General features: G+C 44.4%; 1 protein-coding gene across 1 annotated transcript in view; it reads right to left on the reverse strand.

Moving 5' to 3' along the window:
• Positions 1-24,188, reverse strand: part of gas2l1 (growth arrest-specific 2 like 1) — a 67,412-nt gene that overhangs the window by 26,970 nt on the left and 16,254 nt on the right. The gene's annotated exons all lie outside the window — the stretch shown is intronic.

A 24,188-nucleotide genomic window follows, 5' to 3' on the forward strand; every position in this document is an offset into this window, starting at 1 on the left:
CACCTAACTGTTTCAAACACAACATACAATGAAAAATCCATGGCATTATGAACATTAGCAAAAGTACATTGCACTTCATTTCTTCAATAAACGCCCATGGAGTGCCCCGACACGCCTCACCCCCAGTTGAAAGGATTAGAGCATTGCCAGAAAAAGTAGCTTTCTGCAGCTTTTGGTTTCAACACCATTGGATGGCCATCGCAGTTTGTCATGCAAAATAGTTTCCAAGGCTTCGGGGAGTGTGTGTAGGAATGGAATGAGGGCAAATGCACAAATCAGCAGGGACGTGGTGCTCCTGTACACAGCCTTTTAATATATACATTTTGCTTTGTCAATATCCATTTGTAAACTGTGTAAACTTTGCTACCGCCAGTTTGTGAAATTCTCACATCATTTGGTATAACGCGGCTGGTGGAAAAATAAACTGTGGTGTCAGCTGAGTACATGCCAGCTGCTGAACAAGTGAGGCAGTGAGCTGTATTGCAGGATTGTTAGAAGCTTCTATCCATTCAAGGCAAAAATGCAAGTTCAGGCAAGAACAGAAGAATTAGTTTCATGACCACAGAACTGAATAGCTCTTCGCACTCTCCGCTGCTTTAATGTCCCTTAAGATGATACCAAATTGGCAATTATGCAGCCCTCTCTATTTTATTACAAGAGTCTGAAAGCAATTTTGATTTTAAAAAATCAAGATATTGTACACACGGGGGCCGCAGAATAGTGATCTGACTCAGATTTCAGATACCTCACATGCAGGCCTCTGGATCTCAGACGGAGATGTCAAATGATTCTCCCCCCCCCCCCCCCCCCCCCCACCCCCCCCCCCCCCCCCCCCCCCCCCCCCCCCCCCCCCCCCCCCCCCCCCCCCCCCCCCCCCCCCCCCCCCCCCCTCCCCCGCCCCGGAGAGAGGAAGGAGAAATTGGAAAGTACAGTCAATAGATTTGCTGTCAGCTGGCTCTCCAGACACACTGACAAGTCAGGCTCCAGTCTACCATATGGGTCTCAGGAGGACACAACACAAAGAAGAACAACACTCAAAATTGTGAAAGATGCAAATAAATTAATATGTCAATCATCTCTGAAGCAGGAGAAATGTTTTGTGATCTTTTGTCTTTCTTGAACAATTTCAACCCAATAGGCCCCAGGTCTGAAGGCCTATACGTCAGCGCTTGAGTTGCTTTTCAGTAACCGCAGAGTCAGCGATGGGTGGAAGATAAACTATTGTGACTCAAAGTGCTGAGCTCTCTACAGAAATTCAAAGTGCCATTTACATATTTTAACAATGCAGCTATAGAAGTCTCATCTGAAACTATTTGTGAATCACGGATTTTGAAAGGCAGGTAAATACTTGCTGAATTGATACACCTGCTGAGACGCTTTTTTCTTCTTCTTTTTTTAAATTAAGGGCCAATTTAGCATGGCCGATCCACCTACCCTGCACATTGTGGTGGGTGACACCCACCCAGACACGTGGAGTATGTGCAAACTCCACACGGACAGCGACTGGGATCGAACCCGGGACCGTGTCGCCGTGAGGCAGTAGTGCTAACCACTGCGCCACCGTGCCACCCTACTTGCTGAGAGACTTAACATTTAAATTTGCCTCGTCATCCCACACAACCCACCGTGTTTGCTAGATCCATTGATGCATGGAGCTGAGGGTCGGGAAGGTTATATTTGTTAATTAGGTGGAGTTAGAATTGGAGACTTTTTTTGAAGTATAGAAAGGGAGTGTCGGTATTGAAGATATTCCAAATGATTTCAAAATAGGACAAGATCATATTATTTAGTTCAAAACATTCCTTCCAGAGTCACATGTGCAACTACAAAAAATCACTCGGGTCTCACCATGAGCCAGCATTATTCTATTTTGTTTCTACCACAAGCATCTGAATTAGTAGCTATGTCAAATCATTGGTCCGGACATGATCTATTGGTCAGGAAAAACAACAGCTAAAATGACAAACTAAGAGCATTTTCTAGACTGGCAGTCTAGGAGGTCTCGTGCCACAGTGGGTAGCATCACTGCCTCGCAGTCAGAAGCTCCTGGTTCGAGCCCTACCCCAGGACTTGATGGCCAAGGAGGGTGCTTTCATGATGTGGTCAAACAGTTGAGTGTCAACCTGCAAACCCTTCCAAACACACCAATGGCTGGTGGTAAGAGTAAGAGAGACTCCTGGTCAGCCACGCTGGATATGGAGTGGTGCCTCTCAAGCTATACGGCCCTGGCGACTGACTAGCGGGAATTACTCACTATGGAATAGATGAAAGTCTGCTTTAGTGCAGCACTAGGTGCGGAAAGATAATTGGATCCAGTGCCGTACAACAGACACATGAGCAAATGTGAGCTCATGGAATAAAAAGGGGCAGGAACAACATGGATACAAAACTGGCTGAGTGACAGGAAATGAGCTCCGGTTAATGGATGAGGTTTGTAGCGAGGTTCCAGTGGGACCCTTGCTTTCCTGAAATATAATAAAACCGGAGATCTTGCTGTTCGGGTCACAATTTCTAAATTTGCGGTTGACACAAAACGTCTCTGTATGCACTGCGTACAGTTCTGGTCGCCACATTACCAAAAGGATGTGGATGCTTTGGAGAAGGTGCAGAGGAGGTTCACAAGGATGTTGCCTGGTATGGAGGACGCTAGCTATGAAGAGAGGTTGAGTAGATTAGGATTATTTTCATTAGAAAGACGGAGGTTGAGGGGGGACCTCATCGAGGTCTACAAAATCACGAGAGGTATAGACAGGGTGGATAGCAAGAAGCTTTTTCCCCCAGGGTGGGGACTCAATTACTAGGGGTCACGAGTTCAAGGTGAGGGGGAAAAGTTTAAGGGAGATATGCGTGGAAAGTTCTTTATGCAGAGGGTGGTGGGTGCCTGGAATGCATTGCCAGCGGAGGTGGTAGAAGCGGGCACGATAGCGTCATTAAAATATATCTAGACAGATACATGAATGGGCAGGGAGCAGAGGGATACAGATCCTTAGAAAATAGGCGACAGTTTTAGATAGAGGATCTGGATCATTGCAGGCTTGGAGGGCCGAAGATCCTGTTCCTGTGCTGTAATCTTTCTTTGTTCTTTGTCTCATTATTCACCTGAATCTTTACCTCAATCATGAGAACGAGCTCCAACAACCAGGGAAACTGGCCAAGCTCAAGAGTGGGGTCAAGGGCAATCCTTTTCTCGTCAGCTTGGATATAGTCTGTCTCTTTCGTAGGGACCATGAATTAGATTCAGTTTGAATTGGTTTTTGGAGCAAACAAGGAGATGGATTAACGGGTGACCTGTCCATTCTGCACATTAGCTTTGTAACTCTTGAGAAAGGAATTGTTTTTTTTTTTAAATCAGGGAAACTGGGCGCTGGTATGAGCCACCGGGGAAGAACCAAAATCTTCAATACAGTTGCTTCATTTCCATCCAGCTTTAGAACATGTAGGAGGCTAGCAACCTCAGGGAGACTTTTTTAAATTAATTTGTAACTTGTTTTCAATTACAAAGCTGGAGTCTCCAGCTGCATGTGGACCATTGTGTGGCTCTTGAATCTGGGAAGAGCAAAATAAAATAAATGTAGATTAGTGCTGACCAGAGGGCACCTAAATGCAAGCTTCTGCTCTGAGGGCGCTGTGGATACACATTAACAGCTTATCCCAGCAGCTGCTACTGTCTGTAAACACAAACTAAACCACATGGTTTGTGATAAACTAGAACTAAAAACACTTCTAAATGACATCTGTGGATTTGAACAGGGATCAGGCCCTGAAGAGGCCAGCACTCTCATAACAGCAATATGCCCCAAACCGGTTGCACCATGTGCTCAGTCAGCTGATGCAGGGTGGGACATGTGAAGGAGCATCACCACATGTGTGTACCTGTGCAGTGGCACTCCTATGCTGCGGAGAAAACCAGGTCGTCCTGTGCTTGCAGTTCACTTCTTCTAGCCATGCAGATTAAAATCTGCTCACTAGCAATAGTTGCCTCAGATGTGAAGTTTAAATGGGTGGGCGAAGGATCATTCAGAGTCACCAATAAATAGGGAAAAAAGGCACTTTCCAAGTCTAGATCACTCCTCATTTATAGTGGGTGGAGTGTTCTGTAGCCAGTTATGTACCTGCTGTTGGCCGGGTTGAGAGAAGTGAACACTGGCACCCTAATGTGTGCGCTCACTGGATACATTAATTCAGCTTTCAGGACCGCTTGTAGTTTAATTTTTATTCTGCCGCTCTTTCAACAACCCAGCCTCCGGGGCCTCCGAATACCTCCTATCTACCTGCAGGATCTTATCCACCAGCCTCACCATCTCAGCCCGCTCCGTCTTGTCCCTATGTGCCTGTATCGATATAAACTCCCCCCGACCGCTGCCATAAGCGCCTCCCATATCGTGGAGGCCGAAACCTCACCCATAACATTAAGCGACCCTCACCCACCTCCTCATCTGCTAACAATCCCACATCCAACCTCCATTGCGGGCACTGCACTGCCCCCCTCCGCTCCACTTGCAAGCCCATCTACTGCAGCACGTGGTCCGAGACCATAATCGATGAACACTCTGAGCAGATCACCCCTGCCAGCAGAGTCTTATCCATCAATGAAGTAGTCGATCCGGGAGTACACCCTATGCACATGGGCGAAGTACCAAAATTCCTTTGCTGTCGGACTCCCAAACCTCCACTGGTCCACTCCCCCCCCCATAAACCCTTTTAACTCCCTTGCCACCGCCGATACCCTCCCCGACCGTGGACTCAACCGGTCCTCCCCCCCCCCCCATTATCACCGGTGGGAGTCCAGGTCCGGAATCTTTCCTAGCACCCGCCTCATGAATTCAACGTCATCCCAATTTGGGGCATAGACGATCACCAGCACCACTGACATCCCCTCCAATTTCTCACTAACCATCACAAACCTTGCCCCCCCCCCCCCCCCCCCCCCCCCCCCTCCCGAATCTGCTACTGGATTCCGAACCTCAAACACTACCCACTTATTTATTAGCACCACTACCCCATGCATCTTCATGTTTAATCCTGAATGATTAGTTTAATTTTTATTAATATCTTTTGCTAGTTATTTAGAATTCCTACAGTGCAGAGGAGACCATTTTGCCCATCGGGTCTGCATCGGCCCTCTGAAAGAGCACCACACCTAGGCCCACTCCCCCACCTCATCCCCAATGAACCTACACATTTTTGAACACTAAGGGACAATTTATCATGGCCAATCCAACTAACCTGCACCTCTCTGGACTGTGGGAGGAAACCAGAGCAGCCGGAGGAAACCCACGCAGACATGGGGAGAAAGTACAAACTCCACACAGTCACCCAAGGCCCGAACCGAACCGGGGTCCCTGGTGCTGTGAGGCAGCAGTGATAACCACTGTGCCACCCCTTTTCTTTCCTGGTTTTCCTCTCCAATATCACCCCAACCCCTTCCTCAAGTAACATACTCTTAGGCCTTTAAGATGCTTCAGGGATGTTAACTAAGAAAAAAAATATTTTGATCGTAAGGAATCATACATTCCACCTGCAGACAAAAAATTTGACAAATCAGCCAGCTTTGGGAATTAAAATTGTGGGTTGATTTTAAGCGCAAACTGATACACATACTCTATGACAGTGCATACATTTACCAATGTCCTGTGTCATCAAGGTGACATTATTTTATAATTTCAATTGGTAAATGGTATATTGTTTTCCATGCAATTTAATATATTTAACAGGCTAATTGGTGTAGAAATTGACAATGAATCACTTTTGTGAAGTCTACAAACATCACTTTCAAATTATAAATTACTCTTTCCAATATCATTAAATTATTTTAGATGTTGGGTCAAATTTTAAACAGTGAACCAGCTCATTACTACAAGATGTTTTAAACAATAAGCAATGTGGGTGTTCATTGTGCCTGCTATAATTACAGCATCAATCATTTACAACTTAAATACGCAAAACCAATTTGCATAGCTAAATACTTGCAAGTCAAAATGAAATTATATTAGCCCTGAGATAGTTTTGAAAGTTGATCATTACTATGCCAGAACTTATAACACTTTCATCAAATTGTCCCATAAACTTTGATCACCATTTCACCTTCTTTCCATTTGCCTTTAAATGCAAAAGCTCTTCAAGCTAAACTCATTCTCATTTTGCACTATCCGATTACACATTCAGCAGGGGGTCAGCTAGCTGGACGGCTGGTTCGTGATGGTTCAATTCCCGGACCATCCCCCTTGCCTGGGATGTGGCCCTCAGGTTAAATCACCACCAGTCACTTCTCAAAGGGGACAGCAACCTCTGATCTTCTGGGACAGTGGCGACACTGACATTTATACATCCAGCTCAGATGTCAAATCTTTTTGATAAGGAATGGCTTGGTCATGATGAGGTTTCATTGCGATCCCTCCCGTGATCCAACTGTTTGCTGACACTCGCTGTCATGTTCATACATCAAATATTGCCACTTAGGTGAGGTACTGGGCTATATCAAGCACCAAGCCCTTCCGAAAGGTAAAGGAGAAAAGGAAAAAAGGGCAGCACGGTGTCACAGTGGTCGGGACTGCCGCCTTACAGCACCAGGGGGGCTAGGTAGCATCAGGGGGGCTAGGTAGGGTGTTCTTGGTCGGGACAGCGCAGAATGGCCTCCTTCTGCCCGGTTGCAATTCTATGGACAACGGAGAATAGCAGTGGCGACTGGCGTGGGAACAGCAGGATAAAAAGTCTGGGGATTGTTAGAGTTGAATAAATATTTAGAAGTGCCACTATCAGTGTGGTGAATATTTCACTTGTAAAGTTCCGACAAGGGTGCGGATTTTCTGCGTTGGTCCAGTTTCCCTTCTGGATCTCAGGCGGGTTTTTAAAAATCCCCATAACCCTTATTTCAATGAGTGAACAGGAACTCCATATACAATCAACACAAGGGGTAGCTGCTCAGTCCCACTATGTGTGCTCTGAAAATGCTCACTTTAAATAATCTTTTATTAACCTTGCTTGGCCTGGTTTGGAAGAATTTGTTTAAAACATTACCACAGGGTGCGTTTCAGCGTTTGTTTGCAATCTGAAGTTTACATCACAAATATGTCACAAGCACTTCTGGCAGGCTCATAAAGGCTCAAAAGAAAAACCGCTTTGTGGTCAAGGAAACCCTATATTGGCACGTCTTAGATACAAAATATTGCTGACTTGACCAGGCATAGTTCATTGGTGATGTACTACCGCAGCCGACCCCGCCTCTCCCCCCCCCCCCCCCCCTCCCCCACACCCTTTCCTTGAGAATTTTGAAGTATGCTCCCACCCATCCTTCTGCCCCTTTGTGGAAGCCAGTCCCAATTCTGGACTGAAGTCAAAAGTGCTGAAAGCATTGGTAAAATGTTCATTTTGTTCAACCCTATAACAAAATAAACACTTAACTGCTGAAATATTACAAACTGTCCCATTTTCAAGAGATTTAGTTCCTTGCTCTTCCCAGTTTACCATGCTTGCTCAAATCAAAAGACTGGCAATCTACTTCCAATTATCTGCCCCAATGTTCATAGGGAAATGGGAACCATCTGCAGAACAACAGCTCCAGAAATAATGGCTGGCACGGTAGCGTAGTGGTTAGCACTGTTGCTTCACAGCGCCAGGGTCCCAGGTTTGATTCCTGGCTTGGGTCTCCGTGCAGAATCCGCACATTCTCCCCGTGTCTGCGTGGGTTTCCGCCGGGTGTTCCGGTTTCCTCCCACGAGTCCCGAAAGACATGCTGCGCGGTTATTTGGACATTTTGAATTCTCCCTCAGTGTACCCAAACAGGATTTTCACAGTAACCTCATTGCAGTGTTACTGTAAGCCTACATGAAATGAAAATCGCTTATTGTCACGAGTAGGCTTCAATGAAGTTAGTGTGAAAGTCCCTAGTCGCCACATTCCGGCGCCTGTCCGGGGAGGCTGGTACGGGAATCGAACCGTGCTGTTGGCCTTCTTGGTCTGCTTTAAAAGCCAGCGATTTAGCTCAGTGAGCTAAACCAGCCCCTCTTGAGGCAATAATAATAGTAATAGTTATTATTATTATTATTATTCCCTCTGCAACATTTCTGCCGTTCCTCCCCCGAATGCAGTTCCTCGCCCACCTACTCACTCTGGAGTCATGGAGACGTCCACTGGCCATCAAGGTGGCCATTCTCTAGTTTACACTGATAGTTGCACAAAATATTCTGTACACAGGATGTGCAAGTTCTCAAATAGTGTAACGAAACACAACCTAATATGGCTGCAAGTTCCAATCAGTTAGTACAACAACACTCCAGACATGCTGGATAGGCATCAGTTACTGTCCATCCGACGACACCCAACGCAATGAAAAGATATCCACAGAAGGCTAGAAAATCTGGTGGCTCAGACGTTAGGTTTGGCCCTTCATGAGGGTGCCTAGGATGGCTGTTCTGTGTCGTTTACAACTGCCTCAAAATGAGATAAAGTATGGAGGTCCACAAGGTCAGGACTTACATTGAGAATTCCGATGACCCTATCCTTCAGGAATCTGGTGTAACCAAAGGTATGTGTCCTGGGGCTCTAAGAAGGGATCACTTTTCTTTTATAATTCCTATGGCTGACAAACATCCTCATTGTTCCTCTTTGGCGCAGGTGCCTGCTCTTGCAATAATAATGAGCTTGACCTCCATGAATAATGCGAGTATTTTGGGGTTATGGGGCTGTTTAGCACACTGGGCTAAATCGCTGGCTTTGAAAGCAGACCAAGGCAGGCCAGCAGCACGGTTTGATTCCCGTAACAGCCTCCCCGAACAGGTGCTGGAATGTGGCGACTAGGGGCTTTTCACAGTAACTTCATTGAAGCCTACTCGTGACAATAAGCAATTTTCATTTTTCATTTCATCATGTTTAGAATGTGGCCTGCTGCAGACTTCTAACCCCAAAATGCCAATTAACAAAAACGTACCCATTGTGAACTTCACCTGTTATAATCACGTCTCAGTGCATACTTCAAGAACCAGTACACAAGTCATCTCAAAGCCTCGGTACAATTTTTAACATGCATCAATTAATGTGCTATTATAATGGGCAGCACGGTAGCATATTGGTTAGCACAATTGCTTCACAGCTCCAGGATCCCAGGTTCGATATCCGGCTTGGGTCACTGTCTGTGCGGAGTCTGCACGTTCTCCCAGTGTGTGCGTGGGTTTCCTTCCACAGTCCAAAGATGTGCAGGTTAGGTGGATTGGCCATGGTAAATTGCCCTTAGTGTCCAAAATTGGGGTTACTGGGTTATGGGGGTAGGATGGAGGTGTGGGCTTGGGTAGGGTGCTCTTTCCGGTGCAGACACGATGGGCCATGGCTTCCTTCTGCACTGTAAATTCTTATGAAATCTATATATACACACTGATATTATTTACCATCAAATTGTGATCATACTGCATTGACAATAGTGCAGGGATCGACAGAGGAAAAAGGGACAGCAATACTTAAAATAACAGCATGCAAAAAAAGTAATCTTGCGCACGTTATAAATGGAAGGAAAACATGAACAAACTGAAATATAGGATATCATATCAGCAATGGGAAATACTATATCATCGCTTTTGAAAACACGAAGATGAAGAGTACAAATCAAACAGGTTCTACTAAAGGGAAAAAAGGATCTAATTCAAGAGAGAAAAGGGAAATTTGGCCAAATCTAAAAAATGGAAATATTTAGTGCATACAGGGAAGATAATTAAATGAATAGTTTAATATCTAGCAAATCTCTTATAAATGGTGATGAGAAAGATTAGGAGGGTTTAAAAGTATTGTAATAAGGCAATGCAAACATTTTCTACAGTTCATATTAACGGTACATGAGGATGGTTATGGAAGAAATTCGGTACTGTAGCCACCTGGGGTGGCCACATCCCGATTCCAAAATAGATACTCACCAAGAGTACAGGAAAAATGGACAGCACTAGAAAAACAAGCAGGTGCAAGGTTTCCTGTGGTTTGGAACTTGCAGAACCCAGACAGAACTGAAACTACAAGCCATTAGCATAGTAATGAGCTATCTCCGGGGACAAAAGAAACATTGAAACAATCGGTACCAGGACAGACTCCCCGGCGCCAGTGGAAGCTAAAACAAAGGCAGGCCAACGGTTACATAGAGCCCGCCCAACGATCAGGGAACGTTATTGGAGAGAATCGATACAAACGATTGGGACATGGTCCAATTAATTGGGAGCAAGTCCAGGGTCCGCCCAGAAGGGCACGAAAGCCTGGGGGCTATAAAGCAGAGTCCCCAAGGTCAGTTCGCTCTCTTATTTTCTCCATCTCCACCTTGGCCTTTGTCTCTCAGCGACGAGAGGCCGCCAAGCACCAGCCAAGTAAGTCTAAGGTCAACGCACGCTACAAGATAGACGCTCCTAGCTACTATTCTATACCAATTCGAAGCCAACAGTATCAGAACCGGACAACGGCCATTGTTCCTCTGACTGAGTGGGCCACTCAAAGTTAAGTATAGGCTTTTAGTAGTAGTTGCAGTTTAGTGAGTAGAGTTTGTGCATGAGTAATAATTGACTGTGTGTAAATAAATGTGCATTGATTTCAAACTTACTAACTGGTGTATCGAGTCATTGATCAGTATTCGGTTTTGAACCTTATGGTGGTATCAGAAAGATACCTGCCGACTCTTGAGCAAAGGTTATTAAAACAGAGCAAATTAAGGGAAAGCATAACGAGCAACAGTACCCAAAATGCTGCTGTATCATAAAATCACAGAATCACTACGGTGCAGAAGGAGGCCATTTGGCCCAGCGAGTCTGCACAAACCCTCTGAAAGAGCACCTTACCCATGTCCACTCCCCCCATGCACCCCGCCCTATCCCTGTAACCAAACCTGCACATCGCAGGACACAAAGGGGGATTTAGCATGGCCAATCCACCCAAACTGCACATTTTTGAACTGTGGGAGAAAACTCAGGAAACCCACGCAGACACGGGGAGAATGTACAAACTCCACACAGTCACAAAAGGATTTATACCTGGGTCCCTGACGCTGTGAGGCTGCAGTGCTAACCACCATGTACAGTGGAAAGTTGCATAAATACTGTGCCTCTATATTTTGAGAGAGGTGGATTTTTTTCCCCCCTATTAAGTGCCAATTTAGTGTGCCCAATCCACCTACCATGCATATCTTTGGGTTATGGTGGTGAAACCTATGCAGACACAGAGAGAATGTACAAACTCCACACGGACAGTGACTCGAGGATAGAATTTTGAAAAAAGTTCTGTGTTATGTAAAATTGTACCAGATGAGTGGAAAACACAGACCCTTTGAAACAGCATCATACTTAGGACCAATCCCCCACTCTATCCCTGTAACCCCACCTAGGGGCAATTTAGCATGACCAATCCACCTAACCTGCACAACTTTGGACTTTGGGAGGAAACCAGAGCACTCGGAGGAAACCCACGCAGACACAGGAAGAAGGTGAAAACTCCACAAAGACAGTCACCCGAGCTCAAAATATAACCCAGATTGCTTACAGATAGCATCCTATCCAGCTGCATCACAGCTTGGGTGTGGCAATTGCTCGGTTCTTGTAAGAAACTACAGAGATTAGTGAACACAGCCGAGTGCATCATGTGAAACCGCCTCCCATCCATTGACTCTATCTACACCTTCCCGCTGCCTTGGGAAAGTGGGCAGCATAATCAAAGACCCCACCCCGGTTATTCTCTCTTCCATCGGGCAGGGGATACAAAAGTCTGGGAACACGCACCAACGGGTTCAAAAACAGCTCGTGTATTTAGGCATGCCCTATGTTTTTTCAAGCATGGAACGATCTGCCTGCACGGTAAATGTGACAATTAATCAAATCTGGCTCTATGAGGCAGCAGTGCTAACCACTATGCCATGCTGCCCCTCCTCACCCTGACCTGGAGATCAAGAGTTGTCCTGCTGCTTTTCTTGACAACCATTGGCCAGCACCTTCTCATTACCTTGCCAGTACTGGTAGTTTTTAGAAACTTATTTGTATTACAGATTGATCATGACTAAAATGCTGTGACTTTAACAACACATTCTTCATTTTAAAGAGGCTATAACTGTGCAATTGAGTTAAAGAAATCTATGGGCAGCACGGTGGCGCAGTGGTTAGCACTGCTGCCTCAAGGCGCCGAGGACCTGGGTTTGATCCCAGCCCCGGGTCACTGTCCGTGTGGAGTTTGCACATTATACCGTGTCTGCGTGGGTCTCACCCCCACAACCCTAAGATGTGCAGGGTAGGTGGATTAGCCATGCTAAAGTGCCCCTTAATTGGAAAAATATTTTTTTTTAAAAGGGAAAAAACATCTATTTTCAGTTTCCCTAACAGCATGCCTAACGCAGACAGGGTAAAGTCTACATTAAACATAGAGAAACTGGGTACAATCCTAAAGCAGTTTGATAACACTCAGTGTCCCGGCAGTCTAGTACTGATTATGCAAGTGGAAGGCTCTTTCTTGCTCACCAAATATTTCTGACACTGCAAATGTCGACACACTTCAGTTTCATAGCTTGGTGACTGTGATCATTCTGTCGGATCACAGATACATTATTTTGTTTGAATAGAACAATGAGCTCTGCTCTGTCACTTCCAGCACACCCGCAGCTTGGGATGAATCACTGCATTTTCCCTCCCTGAATGGAGAGTTTACAAGCTTCGTAATCCTATTCTGTGTTCAGCCTTCCTCTAATACTGAAGAGCTGATAAATCTATTTTAGTCCTAACTTGAACAGCAGCAAGTTCTCTGGCCTGAAGATGTGACGTTCACTACAGCTGGAGCTGAAGGGCAGTGTTTTGCTTCAGGGCTTCAAGCACAATGCAGTGCCCAGCCAGCCATTCTACAAACTTGGTTTCCAGACAATCGTCACTCTTGTTTCTCAGAGAATTCATACTGCAAAGCCAGCATTTCAGCAAACTGTTATGAAACCAGACCCCAGCATGAGTCAACGTCTTTGGGGAGAGAAGGGAGGTGGAAGAAAATAGATGCATACAGATGTTAAAAAATATATACTTTCCTGGATTTTCTTATTTTTAAATTTCATTTTAGAACATCGCTGGACCAGAAAATTGTTTCAAAGGCTGGGTTTTCTTTCTTAAAAAAAAGTTTCCCTCTTGAAATTGATTCAGAAAGATAGAATAAACCGATCAAATGTTCGATAGATAATTAAAACATAAGATTGGTGTATACAGGTGGTTAACTAGTCCTTAGGGGAGCATGGCGGTGCAGTGGTTAGCACCGCTGCCTCACGGTGCCAAGGACCCGGGTCAGTGTCCTTGTGGAGTTTGCACATTTTCCCTGCGTCTGCGTGAGTCTCACCCCCACAAACCAAAAAAAAATGTGCAGGGTAGGTGAATCGGCCACGCGAAAGACCCCTTAATTGAAAAAAAGAATTGGGTACTCTAAATTTATATATTTTTTAAAACTAGTCCCCCAGATTAAAGCAACGGGAACCTTTTTCCACTCACAAGACCTCAAACTGGTCATGGGTCACTTCCCAGCAAGGATGTTGAAAACATCCCCGAAGGTTCAAAACGTTCTGACCAGAGTTTAGATCCACAACTGGGAAATGGTTATGGAACAATAATGAAGCAAGCTCTACTGCTCCTTTCCCTCCCCACAGATAGCACCAAAGTCACTTCAGGACAATTTTGAAAGGCCATAAAACTTGCTGATAAGTTTACAGTTAAGCAAAGCAGCAAGTCTTCCATGTCGTGTTATGGGAGAGAACAAAGGAGTGGGCCAAGTGATGGAGCTTTCAAAGTCCTGGCATAGGCCATGATATGCCAAATTTCCCATGCCTCTACTCCAAATCACATACCCTTCTACTTGCTTACAGAATCAGGATCAGAGAATTGTTATGGATCGACATGACTGGGTGTGCCGTTGTTGGGTGTGTCTGGTAGTCAGATCAATGCTGGGTGAGCCATTTGATTTGATACAGCAAAGTGGCTTGCCAGGGACATTTCAAAGAACAAAGAAACGTACAGCACAGGAACAGGCTCTTTGGGCCTCCCAGCCTGCGCCAACCATGTTGCCTGTCTAAACTAAAATCTGCTACACTTCCAGGGTCTATATCTCTCTATTCTCATCCTATTCATGTATTTGTCAAGATGCCCCTTAAACGTCACTATCATCCCTGCTTCCACCACCTCCTCCGGCAGCGAGTTCCAGGCACCCACCTTGCCTCGTACATCTCCTCTAAACCTTGCCCCTCGCACCTTCAACCTATGCCCCCTAGTAATTGACCCCTCTACCCTGGGGAAAAAGTCTCTGACTATCCACTCTGTCTATGCCCCTCATAATTTTGTAGACCTCTACCAGGTCGCCCCTCAACCTCCGTCGTTCCAGTGAGACAAACCGAGTTTATTCAACCTATCCCCACAGCTAATGCCCTCCATACCAGGCAATATACTGGTAAATCACTTCTGCACCCTCTCTAAAGCCTCCACATCCTTCTGGTCGTGTGGCAACCAGAACTGAATACTATACTCCAAGTGTGGCCTAACTAAGGTTCTGTACAGCTGCAACATGACTTGCCAATTTTTATACTCAATGCCCCAGCCAATGAAGGTAAGCATGCCGTATGCCTTCTTGACTACCTTCTCCACCTGTGTTGCCCCTTTCAGTGACCTGTGGACCTGTACACCTAGATCTCTCTGACTATCAATACTCTTGAGGGTTCTACAATTCACTGTATATTCTCTACCTGCATTAGACCTTCCAAAATGCATTATCTCACATTGCCCGGATTAAACTCCACAATTGATTTGATATCACCCATGTACTTTCCCCACATTCACACTTTATTTCTCAGCTACCTGTCTGTCACAGCAAAACACATTACTCCATTTAAGGGTAACTGAAATCTGCACACAGAACGTGCTCACTCAATAGAATGCACATTCTGTCTTTGTACAGGCACAACAATGCACCTACCCAAATCAAAGCTGCCAATGTTTTTTGACCACGTGCTCATCCACCTCCAAAAAGGCGCATGCACAAGTGTTGGAGTTTAATCAGCTGAAACCAGGTAATGGGTCGCAGGTAAATTTGCCATTGCTCAACCAGGTTCACATTAACAGTTAGGGCCCAGGTTGACAAGGTTATCTGGAGCTGAGCAAATGGAATCCCAAACTCCAGCGATGAGTCTCCCTTTCCAGTTTTCATTAATGAACTAAACTGCTGGTCAATTGTTATCACTACCCTGGAATAATATGGTTCTGCTTGATCAGGTGTCAGGTTATGAACTCTGACACAGACTTTGCTCAATCATAAAACCTCAACCTGAAAGAAAACAAGCTTACCGCTCCCCTCTGCACCCCGCAAACGTCACTAATTGATCAGACATCTGACAAGTGTTGAGTGGAGCCCTTGCCAAGTGCCTAACAGGTTCGAGGTGTTTCCCACAGGTCTATGTTCACCAGGGAGTATTTTAGAATGTCATAATAACTTGTTTTCTGTGAAACGGAGGGAAAATAGTACACGGTAAAGTTCTTTGGAGCTCGTCTCAAAGCTGGAAAACATAATGGAGTTCAAGTGATGGACTGGAAAAATGTTGACATTTGGGTGATTTAGGAATGGCACCATTGCAATTCAGAGGGAAGTTAAGATGTAACTACGTGGCTGTGGATTTGGAGTCACATGTAGGCCAGATCACTTAAGGATGGCGGATTTCCTTCTCTAAAAATGAACATTAGTGAACCAGATGGGTTTTTTTTACGGCAGTAGTTAAAAGTTTTTTATTTACATAGTTTTACATAGAATTTACAGTGCAGAAGGAGGCCATTTGGCCCATCGAGTCTGCACCGGCTCTTGGAAAGAGCACCCTACCCCCTACCCAAGGTCAACACCTCCACCCTATCCCCATAACTCAGCAACCCCACCCAACACTAAGGGCAATTTTGGACACTAAGGGCAATTTATCATGGCCAATCCACCTAACCCGCACATCTTTGGAATCATTAATTCCAACTGCCATGCTGGGGTTTGAACACGTGACCTCATTAAGTCCAGTGACATTACTACTATCCCCCCCCCCCCCCCCCCCCCAAAAGAGCCTAGTAAGCAGGTGGTAGCTGTATTCCTCGAGAAGGTTGATGGAAGTGTTTGCTCTGGCAAACACATCAGTCATCTGTCTAATGCAAAAAAACAGATAATACAGATTTCCCGTGTGGCTTAGAACTGGAGACAAAGTGGTTGAAGGTTGCAGTAGGAAATGCAGTTAGTTGCAGAGATATTAAATCTTTGACAGCCTCCTTGTGCACTGCTCCTCAGAGCTGCAGGCACGTTGAACTGGGTCAATAAATCACTTTGGGAGGATAAAGATTCCTGTGAGCTTGCCTCTTACTTGTTCTTTCTTCTTGCTCTTCCTCTTGCCCACATGAAATTCATCTAATTAACAAGACATCACAATGCAATACAAGCAAAACACCTCCCAAATATCACACCATTTTACTAAAGCGTCTGCGTGGGCTTCCTCCGGGTGCTCCGGTTGCCTCCCACTCGTCCCTAAAGACGGGCTTGTTAGATGAATTAGTTCTCCCTCTGTGTACCCAAACAGGCACTGCTGTGTGGCGACTAGAAGATTTTCACGTAACTTCATTGTAGTGTTAATGTAAGCCTACTTGTGGCACTAATAAAGATTATTATTAATGCAGTTGAGGATGCCTTCAAATACCATGAGAAGTGGTTACCTTCTGGTGTACACTTTTCATGGTTTGTAGGCAGGGCCAGTAACTATTAAAGCAGCACAGGCATACATGGGATGTGGACTGGCTGGGCTAACCTTCATTCCCTTTCTCAATTACCTTAATGAACGTGGTGAACTGCCATCTTTAACCACTGCAGTCCATGTGTTGTAGGAACATCCACAGTGCTTTTGGGAATCGGGTTCTGGGATTTTGTCACAGCAGTGGGGAAGGAACAGCATACATTTCCAAGTCAGGATGGTGCATGACTTGGAGGGGAGCTTACAGGTGGTGGTGCTCCCATGCATTTACTGCCCTTGCCCTAGGTGTTGGAAGTTTGGAGATTTGAAGCTGCCTTGGTAAGTTGCAGAAGTGCCTCTTGAAGATTGCACACACTGTTGCTACTGTGCTTCAGTCGTGGTGAGTGGATTTTGAAGCTGTGGATGGAGTGCCAATAAAAGCGGTTGCTTTGTCCTGGATGGTGTTGAGCTTCTCGAGTTTTGTTGGAGCTGCACTCATCCAGGAAGAGAGTATTCCATCACACTCCTGACTTGCGCCTTGTACATAGTGGACCGGGTTTAGGGAGTCAGGAGGAAAGATACTCACCACAGGATTACTAGCCTTTGATCTACTCTTGTAGCTGCAGTATTTATATGGCTAGTCCAGTTCAGTTTCTGATCAATCAGAAACCTCAGGATGCTGCTTATTGGGGGTTTAGTGATGGCAATGTCATTGACCATCAACAGGTCTTTTTGGCATCACGAGCTTTCGGAATGATTCCAAAGAAATCTGGTGTTGTAAAACTTCTTACTGTGCCCACCCAGTCCAATGCCGGCATCGCCATGGCATTGAATATCAAGGGGAGATAATTAGATTCTCTCTTCTTGGAAATGTTCATTACCTGGCACTTGTGTGCCACTTATTATTATGCATCAGCCCAGGCCTGAATATTGTCCAGGACTTCCTATTTTGGACACAGATTGCTTCAACATGATGGCATCAGAGGTTCCGATTACATCATTTGATCCCAATTAGCATGTTTATGGGTGCCCAAGCCAAGGTCTATCTGAAAATCGGAATGATCAGGCAACCGATCAGTTCTGGGGCTCACGCAACATTGGCCCTCTCCCAAAGAGTGACTAGCTGTAGTTTTGAAAAAGCTTTCCAAACAAACTGAACTAACTTGTTAAAAACAATAAAAACTCATTATCTCCGTTTATTGCTTCATCAGCACTGAAAATCTTACTAGTTAATCCTTTACTGGAGCTCCAGGATATGAAAGATATGATTTGCGCAACGATGACAGTTTTTGAATAATGGCAAGATGGAACTGCTGAATATAATGACCGTTTTAATAAGTTATAAAACTTTAGGTCATTGGGAAAACATTGTGTTGGCATAGACTTGTTTTTAAAAACTTGTCTCCCAAAATTAACTGTCCTCATATAGAATAATCCAATTCCTGGTATTAAGAGTTCTAGTAGTGGACACCCAAATTGGTTACAAATGTAATACGGGAATAGTGTAGATGGGCTTTAGATTGGTTTCACAGGTCGGCACAACATCGAGGGCCGAAGGGCCTGTACTGCGCTGTAATGTTCTATAGCATCATTAATACAGAGCTGTAAATCATTAAAATTCACTCGCATGTGAACTTCACATCCTCATTTTTAAAAAAAGACTCCCATTAGGCCTTTGGCTAAATTATTATTATTTTTTTAAAAATTTAGATTACCCAATTATTTTTTCCAATTAAGGGGCAATTTAGCGTAGCCAATCCACCTACTCTGCACATTTTTGGGTTGTGGGGGCGAAACCCACGCAGACACAGGGAGAATGTGCAAACCCCACACAGACAGTGACCCAGAGCCAGGATCGAACCTGGGACCTCAGCGCCGTGAGGTGGTTGTGCTAACCACTAGGCCATCATGCTGCCCTTTGGCTAAATTATTTGCACCTAAACACATGGCAGACTGAAAATGAAAGTTCTTTTTTGGGTCGCAAACATCTGACTCACATAGCCAAAAATAAAGATAAATCTTGGATTTATTGTAGGCTATAATACCGATTCTGATGACTGGTTTAAATAGTATTCTACTTCCTGATGAGCTATACAGAATTATAATTAACTTGCATGGATGCCTGATTCAAGTGACGAAATGTAATTGCCTCTTATCTCCCAGTTTGCTGGGCTCTGCTCCGGAATGATTCTGTTTATTGTCTTCAAAACGTAATAGCAATAAGTTTAAAAAGTAGAAACTTAGTTGATTTTTATGATGGCACACACTGGGATATGGGTTTGCGGCCTGAACAGAGTGCCCAATATCTCACCCCGTGGTTACTTTCTAGTATAAATCTGATCTAGCCACCTGTGAAGGGCATTGCCCAATCTTGTCCTCACTCAAATCTCCATACATGCTTCCGAAAAACTGGTTTGCAAAAGTGGGGAAACAGCTGTCTTTTCTCTCTCATGGCTCAAACCAAGTGTAGAACCTTAGCTACCATTTTGTTAACCTAGCATATATACTAGAAACTACACTTAGGGGGTTTCTAGGGGCTGGTTTAGCACAGTAGGCTAAACAGCTGGCTTGTAACGCAGAACACGGCAGCAGCGCTGGTTCAATTCCTGTACCGGCCTTCCCGAACAGACGGCAGAATGTGGCGACTAGGGGCTTTTCATAGCAACTTCATTGAAGCCTACGTATGACAATAAGCGATTATTATTTGACCGTATATACTTCTGTATAATTATCAGAGGAGTCATTTGGGAGGCCTCCAGAAATGGGAGAGCTCCTTCCAACATTGAAATGGTTCTGCAGAGATCAATTTAATGTTGAAAATATTTGCAGATGCAGAATAAATGCAAGCGAGGGCAATTTAAACTCAAGTGACCAGATTTAGCGTCTAGCCTCAGGCCATTATCCAACCTCCTCAACAAATGGTTTCTTGGAAAGAGCATAAGCTTTGCTGCAACAACAAAAATAATAGAGCTTACAATAAATAATTCAACGACTGATATCAAAATCTCTGGCATGAATCAAAAGCACAAGAGCATGGGAATTGAGAGACCAGAAAAGTGAACCCACAGTCCACCTATTTTGCCTTCCACCATCCGAATGGAGTTGCTGACTCATCATAGCAATCACTCCCCTCTCCATTCATCAGCAAGAAACTGAAGACAGGAAATGAGGTAAGCCCCAATGGTGGAAGGCCTTGGGAATTATAGGTCCAAAGCTATCGGCTGCTACTCTTACCACACATTGTGTTACTTTGGGATACAGTATTTTAGTAACTTTGGGACAGTGCAAGTTGTATAACAGAGGGATGTCCATTATCACAAATGCCTGACATATTAAATATTGATTTACGGTTGTATAGTGATGAGTATATTTTCCCAACATTTTCTACTTCTAGCAAGAAAGAGCACTTCTAGAGCAGTTTTCCCTTCTCTATATTCACATCCAACTCTTCATTTAAAAATAATGAACACATTGATCAACCTATTCAAATAATTACAATGATTCCCTGTGATGAGCATCCTTGATCGTCAGCAGGATACATGGCAATGAGAACCAAATTAAAAAGCGACAACAAAAAAAGAACATTTAATTAGAACCCTTGTTCTACAAACATCAAGGTACAATATTTAATTGAAACTTATAGCTACGAATTCTACTTGGGCCTCACTGCTAAATCGCTGGCTTTGAAAGCAGGCCAGCAGCACGGTTCGATTCCCGTAACAACCTCCCCGAACAGGCGCCGGAATGTGGCGACTAGGGGCTTTTCACAGTAACTTCATTTGAAGCCTACTCGTGACAATAAGCGATTTTCATTTCATTTTTTTATCACTAAGGCAAACCTCAATTAATTTCAAACTTGTCATTCTTGTAAGGGATTTGTCGGATACAAAATTCAAAAGAGAACACGGCAAAAAGATTGATTATGTGGAGAGAAGAGTGTTTCTGGAGTGACTTGTTGAACCAAAGAAGTTGGGGCAGGTTAGAAATCAGTCAAGATACCATCAATCAGTCCTGCTCGGTCAGCTTCAGTCCAACACTGTATGGGATGTAGCTCCACGGCACCTCCTGCGAACATGATAGCCTTAGGAGTGTCCATAAATATTTTCTTGACTCTTTTCTCAAAACATTTAATTTTGTTTTGCCTAGAATGGACTCTTAATAGTTAACTATGAATGCAAGCGCATCAGTATGGTACTTTGGCTGTGGCCGGTATTGGGGCTACCTATCTGATAGACTAGCCTGAAGATGGGACTATGTCTACTTAAGTTGCACTATTTTCACTTTTAAACAGTTGGACCAATGTGCCACCTTTATAGCTTTAAAAACTGGACAGGTACTTCATACTTTTAAAAAAAAAAAACGACAATTTTCTAACGTTAAGAAATTTGAGCAGTTCTTGAAGCCAGTAGAAACTCGTATCGAGTGTTTGATTGTGCATGGTTGGCACTCTCTTTTTCCCTCACATATCAATGGAAGGAGGTTAGCACTATGGTTCACAGCGCCAGGGTCCCAGGTTCGATTCCCCGCTGGGTTACTGTGGTGATCCACTGTGTTAAATGTGTGCACCTGTATTAGGGGATGTACGGTAGGACCAACACTACAGGTTCGCCGGTAGCCCCTGCCGGCTAGCTCCGCCCACAAGGAGCCGTATAAATATGCATGACCTCCTCCTGATCAGCCATTCTGCCAGCTGCAGTAGGAGGCCACACATCTGACTGTAATAAAGCCACAGTTGTACCAATCTGAGTCTTTCATGCAATTGATAGTGCATCAGTTACTGTCTGTGCAGAGTCCCGCACGTTCTCCCAGTGTCTGCGTGTGTTTCCTCCGTGTGCTCCGGTTTCCTCCCACATGTCCCGAAAGACATGCTATTAGGTAATTTGGATATTGAATTTTCCTGAACAGGCGCCATTATGTGGTGACTAGGGGCTTTTCACAGTAACTTCATTGCAGTGTTAACATAAGCATACTTGTGACAATAAAGATTATTATTAAGGAGGTTGCATCGCTACAATACAAATAGCTCCTATAAAAAGCATCACATTTTATACCAGTAACTGCAATACAACTTCATATCATATTAACCATGCAAATTGATGCATCTTGCAAATTGGTTGAACCTTAATCATTTTGCTCTAATCTTCTGGCAGTCAATAATAAAAAATGTTGATGTATTCACATTGGTCTCTCTTCTTTTAAGTTAATTTAGCTGACAAAAGGAGATGCACAAAAAACTGCACTGAGCAACAAATCTCTCAGCACTTTGATCCTTGGGATAAAAAGCTTTTTTGGCAGCATCTCAAATTTGGCCCTGGCAACAGCAAAGCGTAAGTAAGCATCAAGAAAAAAAACCACCAAAAATACATCAACATTGTTCTTCCTCTTCAATTGTTCCTAGAGCACTTGCGTATGTGGAAACATACCAGACTTCCATTCGGATATCACAGCGTAACGATAGAATGGGCGTACCAGTTTTTATGGCTTAAAATAAAATTGGAAAAACACTGATTAAAAATATATTCTCTTTTGATTGAAAACACAACACAAGCCTTAGAAATTAAACTTATTATGGTCAACAACCGGACACCAAAAGGGCTGACCATAAACAAATCAAAGCAGTCGGGGGTCCAATGCCTGATTAGCCAGTGTGTTATTGAAGGGTTCGGTGTGTATATGTCTGCGGTCATCACCGTAAATGATCAAAGATCCTGCTTCTGTTCACTCTTTAGCCTGACCTAAAGAATGAGTGGTGGCGGTGGCCTTGGTAAAGAGGAATTGGTGAGCGTTACTAATGTTTCGTTTTTAAAGTCAGAAGAAATAGTGTTTCGAGTATAATAAGTAAAGTAAGGTCCATTGTACAGATATAATAGTCTTTAAACTAGTGGAAGAGGAGTAAGTGTAAGTCACGGCAGGGCAGCTTGGGAATGTGAAATGCTCCTTCTGTGCGATGTGGGAAGTCAGGCACACTTCCAGCGTCCAGAGCGACCACGTGTGCAGGCGGTGTCTTCAGCTGCAGCTACTCGGAATCCACATTTCAGATCTGGGCATGTGGCTGGAGTCACTGTGGAGTATCCGCAAGGCTGAGATCTTTGTGGATCGCGCGTACAAGGAGGTGCTCACAACACAAGTAAAGAGTAAGATGGCAGAAAGGGAACAGGTGACCACCAAACAGAGTAAAAACATTAGGCAGGCAGTACAGGAATCCCTTGAATCCATCTCCTTCCTGACAGATATAATGTTTTGAACATTGCTGGGGGAGATGATTTCTCAGGGGAATGCAGCAAGAGCTAAACGTGTGGCACCATGTCTGGCTCCTTGGGGAAGGCTGTGGGGGCTACGGTTACTGAGGGGAGAGAAAGAACGAATGGGAGAGCAATAGTGATAGGGGATTCTTTCATAAGAAAATGAAATGAAAATCACTTATTGTCACAAGTAGGCTTCAATTAAGTTACTGTGAAAAGCCCCTAGTCGCCACATTCCGGCGCCTGTCCGGGGAGGCTGTTACGGGAACATACAGCGCAGGAGGCTATTTGACTCATTGAATCTGCACCGACCCACTTAAGCCCTCACTTCCACCCTATCCCCGTAACCCAATAATCCCATCTAACCTTTTTGGACACTAAGGGCAATTTAGCATGGCCAATCCACCTAACCTGCACGTCTTTGGACTGTGGGAGGAAACCCACGAAGACACGGGGAGAACGTGCAGACTCTGCACAGACAGTGACCCAGCGGGGAATCGAACCTGGGACCCTGGCGCTGTGAAGCCACAGTGCTAGCCACTTGCGCTACCATGCTGCCCTAAGGGGATATTTAAGGAATGAATGTATTCTTTCTGGCACAAAAACACAAGAAATATGGCCCAACCATGTCGTACAAAATAAATTAAGGATAGTATGAGATCCAAAGAGGAGTTATATAAAGTTGCTCGAAAAAGCAGCAAGCCTGAGGAATAGCAGCAGTTTGGAATTCAGCAAAAGTGGACGCACATATTGCTCAAGAGATGTAAAAAAAAATGGAGAGTAAATGTGCAAGGAACATAAAAGCGGACTGTAAAAGCTTCTTTTGGTATGAAAAGATTAGTGCAGACAAACGTAGGTGTTATACAGTCCGATACGGGAGAATCTGTAATAGAGAAAAAGGAAATGGAAATGCAATTAAACAACTACTCTAGATCTTTCTTCATGGAGGAAGACACAAATAACTTCCCAGAAATGCTCGGGAACTATGGATCTAGTGAGAAAGAGGAATTGACGGAGTTATAAAAAAATGTGCTGGAGAAATTAATTGGACTCAAAGCTGATAAATCTCCAGAGTCTGATAATCTACCTCACGGGGTACTGCTAAAGGAGGTGGCCATGGAAATAGTGAATGCATTGATCATCATCTTCCAAAATCCTGTAGAATCTGGAATCGTTCCAGCAGATTGGAGGGTGGAAAATGTAACACCACTATTTTTTTTTTTTTTAAAAGGGAGGGG

Source organism: Scyliorhinus canicula, chromosome 1, assembly GCF_902713615.1.
Source record: "Scyliorhinus canicula chromosome 1, sScyCan1.1, whole genome shotgun sequence".
Classification (NCBI taxonomy): Eukaryota; Metazoa; Chordata; class Chondrichthyes; order Carcharhiniformes; family Scyliorhinidae; genus Scyliorhinus; species Scyliorhinus canicula.